Source organism: Dendrobates tinctorius, unplaced genomic scaffold (assembly GCF_039654945.1).
Source record: "Dendrobates tinctorius isolate UK_male_01 unplaced genomic scaffold, ASM3965494v1 ptg000129l, whole genome shotgun sequence".
Lineage (NCBI taxonomy): Eukaryota > Metazoa > Chordata > Amphibia > Anura > Dendrobatidae > Dendrobates > Dendrobates tinctorius.
Window position 1 is genome coordinate 10,796,277 of NW_027361797.1, and position 13,107 is coordinate 10,809,383.

Consider the following 13,107-nt stretch of genomic DNA (forward strand, 5'->3'; position numbering starts at 1 on the left):
ATCATCCAAATGCTCTCTAGCAAACTTCAGACGGGCCCGGACATGTACAGGCTTAAGCAGTGGGACACGTCTGGCACTGCAGGATCTGAGTCCATGGTGGCGTAGTGTGTTACTTATGGTAGGCCTTGTTATATTGGTCCCAGCTCTCTGCAGTTCATTCACTAGGTCCCCCCGCGTGGTTCTGGGATTTTTGCTCACCGTTCTTGTGATCATTCTGACCCCACGGGGTGGGATTTTGCGTGGAGCACCAGATCGAGGGAGATTATCAGTGGTCTTGTATGTCTTCCATTTTCTAATTATTGCTCCCACAGTTGATTTCTTCACTCCAAGCTGGTTGGCTATTGCAGATTCAGTCTTCCCAGCCTGGTGCAGGGCTACAATTTTGTTTCTGGTGTCCTTTGACAGCTCTTTGGTCTTCACCATAGTGGAGTTTGGAGTCAGACTGTTTGAGGGTGTGCACAGGTGTCTTTTTATACTGATAACAAGTTTAAACAGGTGCCATTACTACAGGTAATGAGTGGAGGAAAGAGGAGACTCTTAAAGAAGAAGTTACAGGTCTGTGAGAGCCAGAAATCTTGATTGCTTGTTTCTGACCAAATACTTATTTTCCACCATAATATGCAAATAAAAGGAAAAAAAAACAGACAATGTGATTTTCTGGATTTTTTTTTCTCAGTTTGTCTCCCATAGTTGAGGTCTACCTATGATGTAAATTACAGACGCCTCTCATCTTTTTAAGTGGTGGAACTTGCACTATTGCTGACTGACTAAATACTTTTTTTCCCCACTGTATGTCCCTAAGTTACATTAGACTATTATTGCCTTGTCTTACCATTATAGAATCATAGATTTGAAAGGGACCTCCTGGGCCATCTGGTCCAACCCCCTGCTCAAAGCAGGATTCGCTAACTCATCCCAGTCAGATGTCTGTCCAGCCTCTGTTTGAAGACTTCCATTGAAGGAGAACTCACCACTTCTCGTGGCAGCCTGTTCCACTCATTGATCACTCTAACTGTCAAAAAGTTTTTTCTAATATCTATTCTGTGTCACCTCCCATTCAGTTTCATCCCATTGCTTCTAGTCTTTCCTTGTGCAAGTGAGAATAAAGATGATCCTTCTACAATGTGACAGCCCTTTAGATATTTGTAGACAGCTATTAAGTCTCCTCTCAGTCTTCTCTTTTGCAAATTAAACATTCCCAAATCCTGCAACCTTTCCTCATAAGACAGGGTTTGCAGACCGGTCACCATTCTGGTCGCTCTTTTCTGAACTTGCTCCAGTTTGTTGATGTCTTTTTTAAAATGTGGTGCCCAAAACTGGACACAATATTCCAGATGAGGTCTGACCAAAGAGGAGTAGAGGGAAATAATGACTTCACGTGATCTAGACTGTATGCTTCTGTTAATACATCCTAGAATTGCATTTGCCTTTTTTGCTACTGCATCACACTGTTGACTCATATTCAGTCTGTGATCTATTAGTATACCCAAGTCTTTTTCACATGTGCTGTTGCTTAGCCCTATTCCTCCCATTCTGTATATGCTTTTTTTATTTTTATTGGCAGATGTAGTACTTTGCATTTTTCCCTGTTAAAAACCATTCTGTTAGTTGCTGCCCACTGCTCCAGTTTATTGATATCTTTATGAATCCTCTCTCTTCGCTATCCCTCCTAGCTTTGTGTCATCAGCAAATTTGTGAACCCATGTAAACTACAAGAACAAGTAGAATCAAATACACATATCCGAGAACCTTTATACTGCACAAGATTATAGAAAACATCTCCAGAATAAGACCTCAGATGAAACAGGTCACGATTTATTTTTATTTTTTTTTTTTTCTTTGTTTTAACACTCCTTTTCATATGACATATGGTATGGTCCATTGACTTATATTAGCCTGCATTATGGCTTCATATCTGGTCTGTATTATGTCTTCGTACAGTTCATTTACACTATAGACAGTATTCACGTGGACTGAGCTATCTAAGGCACCATCTCTGCATTGCTCTCAACCCTAACCTCTTGGCTGGTTTCCCTCTCAAATTTACCACGAGTTGTATAGCATTCAGTGAAGAATGTGTTAATATAGACCCAATTTTTGGCACCTTTGTTGGTGTTCATCCTCAATCATGTTTACAAAAATTACCGGTAGGGCAAAATAAGGCACCCAGATGCACAATACATGAACCCAAAGAGAACCTCAAAAGTGGAGAGATGTATTAGTACTTTTGATGCACATTCAACAGAGATATGTAATGGCTTATGTAGATATTGCCCATTGTTGTGCAGATCCCCCAATATTACATATTAATGGTGGAAAGAGGGAAATATCTGAAAATTGTTATGTACTAACATTTAACAGATCAAAAAAAAGATGTAAAGCGTTCGGCTTAAACTCCTCATAACAGGCTCTCATCTTGTGGGGCTGTTACTTGTATAGATTTAGATCAGGTTCGGACAAGTGTATTTAAAAATTGTCTGATTTTCATCCAGAAAAAAAACAATGTATATGTCCGCTTTTTACATCCATCTGTTTTCATACATCAACAGTTTAATATGTACATGATCAAGCAGTTTCCTTTTAATTTCTGTGCATCTGTAAAAATCAGATGCAACATGGATGATTTATATGGGATCCAAATTTTTTTTATTTTTTGGGTACCTATAGACTCGATCCGTGTGAACAAAAAAATATGAACAGCAGTAGCCAACAACATTGTCAGTGTGCTGCTGAATTTAACAGCACATTTGTCTAACGAGCCCTTATGCCTGCAACATAGGACTCCTTCACACATCAGTTGTCTGGTACGTGTGTTTTCCGTTGCTTTTGTGGATGGATCATGGACCACTATAGTTAATGAGCTTTTTCACATGACCTTTTTTCTGTGTAACAATTCTCCTAAAAGAAAACATGAGACGTCCTAATTTCACCCGCAAATCAAACTCGCCGATGCAAGTCAATGACCCCTTGAAAAACTTCTAGCGCGTAGATCTCATATTTTATTGTTTAATGGGTATGAGAAGCTAAGGTTTTTGTCACGATCCATTTTTGGATCTGTCTGGATTCTCTTATATAAGCTTTTTTCCTTTCAGGTCATCGGGGGTTAATATCAGTTTTTGCCCCCAGTGGCCGCTGGTGTTACTGCAGGTTTAATTAGTCTGCGAAAGACCACTCCCACCTTCCTATATATGGTCACCTGGTACACCAGCTGACTGTTGGTAATAGCAGGTCCTTTGCAAACCAACCTTTGTGAAGAGAGGAGCTATCTGGAGCATTGCTTTTTGCAGCTTATCTGGAGCAGTGGTGTTTCTGCTGAAAGCTGAGTTTGGGTGCCTTACTCTGCTGCCTCAGAGCATTGGCAGCAGGGAAAGCTAAGTTGATTGTTTTTCCCTGTCCGCTATTTTCCCTTGTGTTGTATTAGTGCAGCGGTGGGACCAGTGTCCGAACTTACCAATTCCCTACTGAGGGATAGGTGCAGGGTGAGTGAGGGCTGAGGTATCCTGGTCGGCGATGGTTTGAAAGAAGCCGTATAGGGACGTCAGGCTAGTTCAGGGACACAACCTCAGGAGAGTGCAGTAGGTGTCCCTTTCCCCGTTCCCTATTGCAGGGCCCACCGTTGTAATTGTGTCCCCGGTGTCCCCTTGTCTGTCTTGGTTGTTTTAGTGACCGACCGATCGTCGGGTCGCATCACACAGGGCCAAGTCACATCATTTTTTTTTTCATTCAAGTAAAACAGATGCAACAAGAATTGTAAAAACGGCCACACTGACTGAAACTTGTGTGTAAAACCGACCTAAGAGTATAGGCTTACATTCTCAAGATTTGCAGCTGAAAAATCTATTGCAAATACTTGGGTGTTGGAAGAAGAAATGCTGCATAATATACTCACATTTTTGAATGCATATTTGATGCAGGGTTTTTTCCCCATTCATTTGAATGGTTAAAAAATGCTATAAAAACGCTAAAACCATTGACATGCTGCAGATATGAACCTGCTTCAAATCTGAAAAGGAAAAAATATGCAGCAAGTTCATGAGATTTCAAATCTCATCCACTTTGCTGGTACTGTAAAACACGTTTGGTCGCTTGAAAAATGCAACTTGTGAACATACTCTCAGGATCTTTAGAATCTAACTTGTAAAAAGTCCTATACCGTGAAACACGTCAGTGGGCCCCTGTCTTTAAATAACAGGTTTCGCCATAGCAATCCTAATGTGATATGTATTGCAGACACATCACTAATTAGTGCAATACTAATTAGGATTGCCGCTCTCAATGACTATGGCAGGCTTGCAGAGCAGATAATGTGCTGCTTTAATAAATGAGAGCAAAACTGTGTCAGATTTTATAGTTCTCTAGAGTCGATAGTCGTTCCCATTTGCCTGTGTTTGTGTACTAAGATTTACATGAAAAAATTAAAATCATAGAATGTTAGAGTTAGAAGGGAACTCCACGGTCACCGTGTCCAACCCCCTGCTCAATGCAGGATTCACTAAACCTTCCCTGACAGATGTCTGTCCAGCCTCTGTTTGAAGACTTCCATTGAAGGGGAACTCACCACCTCTTGAGGCAGCCTGTTCCACTCATTGATCACCCTCACTGTCAAAGTTTTTTTTCTAATATCCAATCTGTATCTTCTCCCTTTAAGTTTTATCCCATTGCTTCTCGTCTTTCCATGTGCAAATGAGAATAATGATGATCCGTCTACACTGCTACATCCCTTCAGATAATTGTAGACCTTTATTAAGTCTCCTCTTAGCATTCTTTTTGCAAGCTAAACATTCCCAGATGCTTTAACCCCTTTACCCCCAAGGGTGGTTTGCACGTTCATGACCGGGCCAATTTTTACAATTCTGACCACTGTCCCTTTATGAGGTAATAACTCTGAAACGCTTCCAGGGATCCCAGTGTTTCTGACATTGTTTTCTTGTGACATATTGTACTTCATGTTAGTGGTAAAATTTCATTGATATAACTTGCACTTATTTGTGAAAAAAACGGAAATTTGGCAAAAATTTTGAAAATTTCGCAATTTTCCAACTTTGAATTTTTATGCCCTTAAATCACAGAGATATGGCACACAAATAAATAACATTTCCCATATGTTTACTTTACATCAGCACAATTTTGGAACCAAATTTTTTTTTGTTAGGAAGTTAGAAGGGTTAAAAGCTGACCAGCGATCTCTCATTTTTGCAACACCATTTTATTTTTACGGACCACATCACATTTGAAGTCACTTTGAGGGGTCTATATGATAGAAAATACCCAAAAGTGACACCATTCTAAAAACTGCACCCCTCAAGGTGCTCAAAACCACATTCAAGAAGTTTATTAACCCTTCAGGTGTGTCACAGGAATTTTTTGAATGTTTTAAAAAAATGAACATTTTAACTTTTTCCCACAAAAAAATTATTTCAGGTCCATTTTTTTTTATTTTACCAAGGGTAACAAGAGAAATTGGACGCAAAAGTTATTATGAAATTTGTCCTGAGTACGCTGATACCTGATATGTGGGGGGAACCACTGTTTCAGCGCATGGCAGAGCTCAGAATGGAAGGAGCGCCGTTTGACTTTTTCAATGCAAAATTGGCTGGAATTCAGATCGGACGCCATGTCACGTTTGGAGAGCCCATGATGTGCCTAAACAGTGGAAACCCCCCACAAGTGACCCCATTTTGGAAACTAGACCCCCCCAAGGAACTTATCTATCTAGATATATGGTGAGAACTTTGAACCCCCAAGGGCTTCACAGACGTTTATAACGTACAGCCATACAATTAAAAAAATCATATATTTTTTCCACAAAAATGATCTTTTCACCCTCAATTTTTATTTTTCCAAGCGTAACATGACCCCAAAAGTTATTGTGCAATTTGTCCTCAGTACGCTGATACCCCATCTGTGGGGGTAAACCACTATTGGCGCATGGCAGAGCTCGGAAGGGAAGCAGCACCATTTGATTTTTATGGCTGGAATTGAGATCGGACGCTATGTCGCGTTTGGAAAGCCCCTGATGTGCCAAAACAGTGGAAACCCCCCACAAATGACACCATCTTGGAAACTAGACCCCCCAAGGAACTTATCTAGATGTGTGGTGAGAACTTTGATCTTCCCGGGGCTTCACAGAAGTTTATAACATACAGCAGTAAAATTAAAAAATCACATTTTTTCCACAAAAATGATCTTTTTACCCCCAATTTTTATTCTCCCAAGGGTAACATGACCCCAAAAGTTATTGTGCAATTTTTCCTGAGTACGCTGATACCCCACATGTGGTGCTAAACCACTATTTGGGTGCATGGCAGAGCTCGGAAGGGAAGCAGCGCCATTCGACTTTTTTAGCTGGAATTGGGATCGGACGCCATGCCGCGTTTGGAAAGCCCCTGATGTGCCTAAACATTGGAAACCCCCCACAAATGACACCATTTTGGAAACTAAACCCCCCAAGGAACTTATCTAGATGTGTGGTGAGCACTTTGAACCCCCAAGGGCTTCACAGAAGTTTATAACGCGCGGGCGTGAAAATAAAAAAATCATATTTTTTCACAAACATGATCTTTTAGTCCCCAATTTTTTATTTTTCCATGGGTAACAGGAGAAACTAGACCCCAAAATTTGTTGTCCAATTTGTCCTGAGTACACTGATACCCCATATGTGGGAGAAAACTACTGTATGGGCACACGTCGGGGCTTGGAAGGGAAGTAGTGACGTTTTGGAATGCAGATTTTGATGGAATGGTCTGCGGATGTCATGTCACGTTTTGAGAGCCTCTGATGTGCCTAAACTGTTGAAACCCCCCACAAATGACCCCATTTTGGAAACTAGACCCCCCCCAAGGAACTTATCTAGATGTGTGGTGAGCACTTGGAACCCCCCAGTGCTTCACAGAAGTTTATAACGCCCAGGCGTGAAAAGAACAAAATTATATATATTTTTTTCCACAAAAATTATATTTTTGCCCCCAATTTTTTATTTTCCTAAGGGTAACAGGAGAAATTGGACCCCAAAAGTTGTTTTACAATTTGTCCTGAGTAGGCCGATACCCCATATGTGGTGGTAAACCACTGTTTTGGCGCATGGCAGAGCTTGGAAGGGAAGGAGCGCCGTTTGACTTTTTCAACGCAGAATTGACTGGAATTGAGATCAGACGCAATGTTGCGTTTGGAGAGCACCTTATGTGCCTAAACAGTGGAAACCCCCCAATTCTAACTCCAACCCTATTCCCAACACACCCCTAACCCTAATCTCATAGAATCATAGAATAGAATCATAGAATCGTAGAGTTGGAAGGGACCTCCTGGGCCATCTGGTCCAACCCCCTGCTCAAAGCAGGATTCGCTAAATCATCCCAGTCAGATGTCTGTCCAGCCTCTGTTTGAAGACTTCCATTGAAGGAGAACTCACCACTTCTCGTGGCAGCCTGTTCCACTCATTGATCACTCTAACTGTCAAAAAGTTTTTTCTAATATCTAATCTGTGTCTCTTCCCATTCAGTTTCATCCCATTGCTTCTAGTCTTTCCTTGTGCAAATGAGAATAAAGTTGATCCTTCTACAAAGTGACAGCCCTTTAGATATTTGTAGACAGCTATTAAGTCTCCTCTCAGTCTTCTCTTTTGCAAACTAAACATTCCCAAATCCTGCAACCTTTCCTCATAAGACAGGGTTTGCAGACCGGTCACCATTCTGGTCGCTCTTTTCTGAACTTGCTCCAGTTTGTTGATGTCTTTTTTAAAATGTGGTGCCCAAAACTGGACACAATATTCCAGATGAGGTCTGACCAAAGAGGAGTAGAGGGAAATAATGACTTCACGTGATCTAGACTGTATGCTTCTGTTAATACATCCTAGAATTGCATTTGCCTTTTTTGCTGCTGCATCACACTGTTGACTCATATTCAGTCTGTGATCTATTAGTATACCCAAGTCTTTTTCACATGTGCTGTCACTTAGCCCTATTATCTCACCCCTAACCCTAATGGGAAAATGAAAATAAATACATTTTTTTTAAATTATTTTTCCTTAACTAAGGGGGTGATAACGGGGGGTTTGATTTACTATTTATGGCGGGTTTTTATGTTTGGCAGGTGTCATACGCTAAAAGACGCTTTTTATTGTAAAAATAGTTTTTGCATCGCCACATTTTGAGAGCTATAAATGTTCCATATTTTGACCTACCGAGTCAGGTGAGGTCTTTTTTTTGGGAAGAGTTGACATTTTTATTGGTACCATTTTCTTGCACGTGACATTTTTTTATTGCTTTTTATTCCGATTTTTGGGACGCAGAATGAACAAAAACCAGCATTTCATGATTTCCTTTTGGGAGGTGCGTTTACACCGTTCCGTGTGTGGTAAAATTGATAAAGCTATTTTATTCTTTTGGTCAGTACGATTACAGCGATACCTCATTTATGTAGTTTTTTTATGTTTTGGCGGTTTTATGCAATGAAAACAATTTTATATAAAAAATAATTATTTTTGCATCGTTTATTCTGCGAGCTATAACTTTTTTTATTTTTTTGCTGATGACGCTGTGTGGCGGCTCGCTTTTTGCGGGACAAGATGACGTTTTCAGCGGTACCATGGTTATTTATATCCGTCTTTTTGATCGCGCGTTATTGGACTTTTTGTTCGACGGTATGATGATAAATCATTGTTTTTTGCTTTGTTTTTATTTTTTAAGGGGTTCGCTAAAGGGGTTAACTAATGGGACAGTTTTATAGGGCGGGTCGTTACGTACGCGACAATACTAAATATGTGTACTTTTATTGGGTTTTTTTATTTACAAAAAATGAATTTATTAGGGAATATTTTTTTTAACTTATTTAGCGATGTTTTTATAAATAATGTTTACACTTTTTTTTTAACTTTATTACATTGTCCCGGGGGGACATCACTGTCATGTGTCAGATTGCTGATTTGACACATCACACAGCGCTGTGACAGATCAGATATCTGACAGGCGCTGCACAAGGCTTCCTCATGCCTGCGCTCTGTAGGCACTGAGGAAGCCTACTCCCTGCAGGCCCCCGCGGCCATATTGGATCCGGGGACTTGCAGGGAAGGAGGTCCCCAGAGCAGCGCAGCACATCGCTCTGCCCTGGGGGTCTCAGGGAAGCACGGAGGGAGCCCCCTCCCTGCTGTTGCTTCCCTAATCCCCTGGTACACTGCGAACATGTTTGATCGCAGTGTGCCAGGGGTTAACGTGCTGGGGGCGGTCCGTGACCGCCCCTGACACACAGTGTCGGGTGTCAGCTGTGATTATCAGCTGACACCTGGCCGCGATCAGCGACGCTCCCCCCCGGGAGCGCCGCTGATCGCTATGACGTACTTTCCCGTCCATGGGCATAGGGGCCCATGGACGGGATAGTAAGTCAGATGTCAGGAAGAGGTTAATCGCTCTTCATAGGACATAGTCTGCAATACGCTCACCATCCTGGTAGCTCATCTCACAGGGTCACATGGCCAGGAACACAAAAAGAGTCCGTAGGCTAAATTGCATGTGTGCAAGGCACAGCGGACAAAGAAGAATAACCAGTAGTACAAAATAAACCATGGGGCAAAAGAATTGGTAACACAAAAAATATTAAAAATAATTAGGTGCTACTTTACAGATGTACAAATAACCTGGGAAACAACCCTAGATTAGGTGACAGCACTGTAGTTCAGTTAACCAACAGTTCATTCTGTACAGTACGTTGTTAATAAACCCCTAAGTCAGTAAGGCTAGGATCCATATATTACCCAGCTCTCAGGCTGCAAACCGTAAAATGCATAAAAAAAGCCGATAAACTAATACAGGCAAAGTGCCTAATGTATATACCTGGCAATGAAATGTACCAACTCCAACGCGCGTTTCGCATCAACTTCTTCAGGGGGTTCTCAACAACTGTGTCCCGTACTTATTTGGAGATCTCCTTGGTCTACATGGTATTGTTTTGTTAGTGGTGCCTCTTGCTTTATTTCCTTCAGGATCTTGCGATTTTCTGTTTTCATTTTTTGCTCCCCTTCTTCCCAGAGCCATAACTTTTTAATTTTTCCATTAATATGACCATGTGAGGGCAGATTTTTTTTTTTTGTGGGACGAGTTGTTTTGAATGACACCACTGATTTTTCCATATAGTGTACTGGAAAATGGAAAAAAATTCCAAGTGTGGTGAAATTGAAAAAAGGTGCAATTCCACAATTTTTTTTTGTTTTTTTACCATGTTTACTTAATGCTAAAACGTAAACTTACATTCCATTATGATTCTCCAGGTCATTATAAGTTTGTAGATACCAACCATGTATAGGTTATTTTTTATTTAAGTGCTGAAAAATAAATCCAACGTTTGTGAAAAAAATGCCATTTTTTGAGACCCACAGCGTCTACGTTTTTTGGTGTCTGGAGCTGGGTGAGGGCTTATTTTTTGAGCGCCATGCTGACGTTTTTATTGATACCATTTTGGGGTTGATGCGATGTTTTGATCGCCTGTTATTGCATTTTGTTGCAATGTTGTAGCAACCAAAAATGTAATTCTGGCTTTTTTCTTATTGGGCCATTTACCAATTACCGATTAGATTAATTTATTTTATATTTTGATAGATCGGCCATTTCTGAATGCAGCAATACCAAACGTGTATTTTTTATTTATTATTTTATTTTGAATAGGGCAAAAGGGGGTGATTTGAACTTTTATATATTCATTAAAAAATTATATTTTTTGAAACATTTTTTTATTTTTTACTTGCTTCAATAATTCCCTAAGGAGACTTGAAGCTGCAATCTTACGATTGCTTGTGCTACGCATAGCTGTGCTTCAGCCCTGCTATGTGTAGCAGAAATCATCTCCTATGAATGCCGGCCACGAGTCGGCCTTCATAGGAGTTCTGCATGACAAGCACAGGGGTCTTCTGCAGACCTCTGGCTATCATGCCAACCCCATGTGACGCACATCCGGTATGCTTGTGTTAAATGCCGCTGTCTGTGATTGACAGCGGCATTTACCATATTAACAGCCGCGGATGGATCCTGATTCCACCCGCAGCTGTTAGGGGCACATGACAGCTGATCACAGTAGCTGTCATGTTCCGGAAAAGATGTGAGCTCAGCGCCAAAGGACCCATCAAAGGGTGGTAGGCGACCTTTAAGGTATCTATATTTTCAAGGTCGTAAAGGGGTTAATGGTGCTGCAGCCTATGTGGCCTATAAGCAAAGGTAAAGTGTATATACTGACAGGCCATGTGACACTTAGATTGCACACAGGGGGACTTCCTATTACTAAGTATGGGACTTATGAAGGGAATTGCTTGCACCAGAGATTTTTACGGACTTCATAGCAAAAGGGGTGGATACGTATCCACATGACAATTTTTAGTTATTTGATGCCACAAACTTGATTTATGCTTATATTTTTCTCACTTCATAAGCTTAGACTATTTAGTGCTGATGCATCACATACAAAATGAATTAGAAAAATATTTAAACACAAAATGTAACAAAATAGGTAAAAAGCCTAGTTAGTGAATACTTTTGCAAGCAACTGTATATTTTTGGCTTTGCTCAAGAGAATCTGTCAGAAGAGCTTCTTATAATCAGCTAGTTGCTGAATTTTTTGTGCCCCCCAAGAAATAATATGGTGGTTTTCTATTAATTGCTTTTCATAAATTTTGCAATCACTCCGACATGTGTTTTTCACGTTTGTGTTTTTCTTGGTTAGTATTTGTATCTATGATAGCCTATGGGGTGGTTCACATGTCCCTTTATTTTTCTTTGATGGAGAGGTCCACACAAAACCACTGAGACCCGTCCCATGTTGACCCAAATATTGACTGAAAATTGCCAATCCAAGTTTGTAGGTCTGTAAAAAATAAACTTGGATGCCAATTGTGTGCTGCCCGTTTTTATGGACTGTTTTTACTGAAGACCATCCAGGAAACCCTTGGACCATTTTTCTCGCATGAGAAAATAACCAACATCTCAAAGAGCCAGCGTTTACCTGCAGCCTCGTATGCAAAAGTGGATCTTGCACTGTGCAATTTGTGAGTGATTTATCATTTGGAAAGCACATATTACAAAACTTGAAGGATCTAAAAGATTCTAAAATTGTATGCTCATTTTCATGAACAGATGCATGCACTGCTGTAACTTCTTGACAAAGGACATCACAGTTCATCCTATGCCTGTTCCGATCTGTCAGGATCTAATTCCACTACATAGACAGATGCTGGCTGTGTTATACAGGCTGCAGCTCTGCTTGCTTGTGTTAACCTTTTTAACCATGTTGTCAATCTTTGACAATGGCGTTTAAGGTGATCCTGCTGTTGTGACATTACAGGCGTTCATCGGTCCTCCTCAATGTCATTGTAGGGTGCTGATGGTTTACCCAGTTTAAAAATGAAAAATTAAGAAAATAAACATATTTGGTATTGCCATGTCTGTGAAAGTCTAATCTAAAATAATTTACCCATGAACACTGTACAGCAAAAAAATTAGAATAGTTTGAATTACCAGGATTACTTTCCAAGTATTTCACAAAGAATGCAATAAAAAGCTATTAACATATGTTTGTACCCCAAAATTGTATCCATAAAACATCAGCCTGTCACACAAAAGTCAAGAGCTTATGCAGTTTTAGTGCCAGAAAATTGAAGATGCTCCTGTTTCCACAATCGGTGATGGTTTGGGGAGCCATGTCATCTGCTGGGGTAGGTCCACTGTGTTTTATCAAGACCAAAGTCAGCGCAGCCGTCTGCCAGGAAAATTTAGAGCACTTCATGCTTCCCTCTGCCGACAAGCTTTTTGGAGATGGAAATTTCATTCTCCAGCAGGACTTGGCACCTGTCCACACTGCCAAAAGTACCAATAACTGGTTTACAAACCATAGTATCACTGTGCTTGATTGGCCAGCAAACTCGCCTGACCTTAATCCCATAGAAAATCTATGGGGTATTGTCAAGAGGAAGATGAGACACCAGACCCAACAATGCAGACGAGCGGAAGGCTGCTATCAAAGCAACCTGGGCTTCCATAACACCTCAGCAGTGTCACATGCTGATCGCCTCCATGCCACGCCGCATTGATGCAGTAATTGATGCAAAAGGCGACCCAACAAAGTATTGAGTTC

The 13,107-nt window shown here is 40.7% G+C and overlaps 1 protein-coding gene across 3 annotated transcripts in view; it reads left to right on the plus strand.

The window, feature by feature from the left end:
- The window catches only part of METTL22 (methyltransferase 22, Kin17 lysine), a 316,617-nt gene that overhangs the window by 218,446 nt on the left and 85,064 nt on the right, over nt 1–13,107 (plus strand). The window lies entirely within an intron of this gene.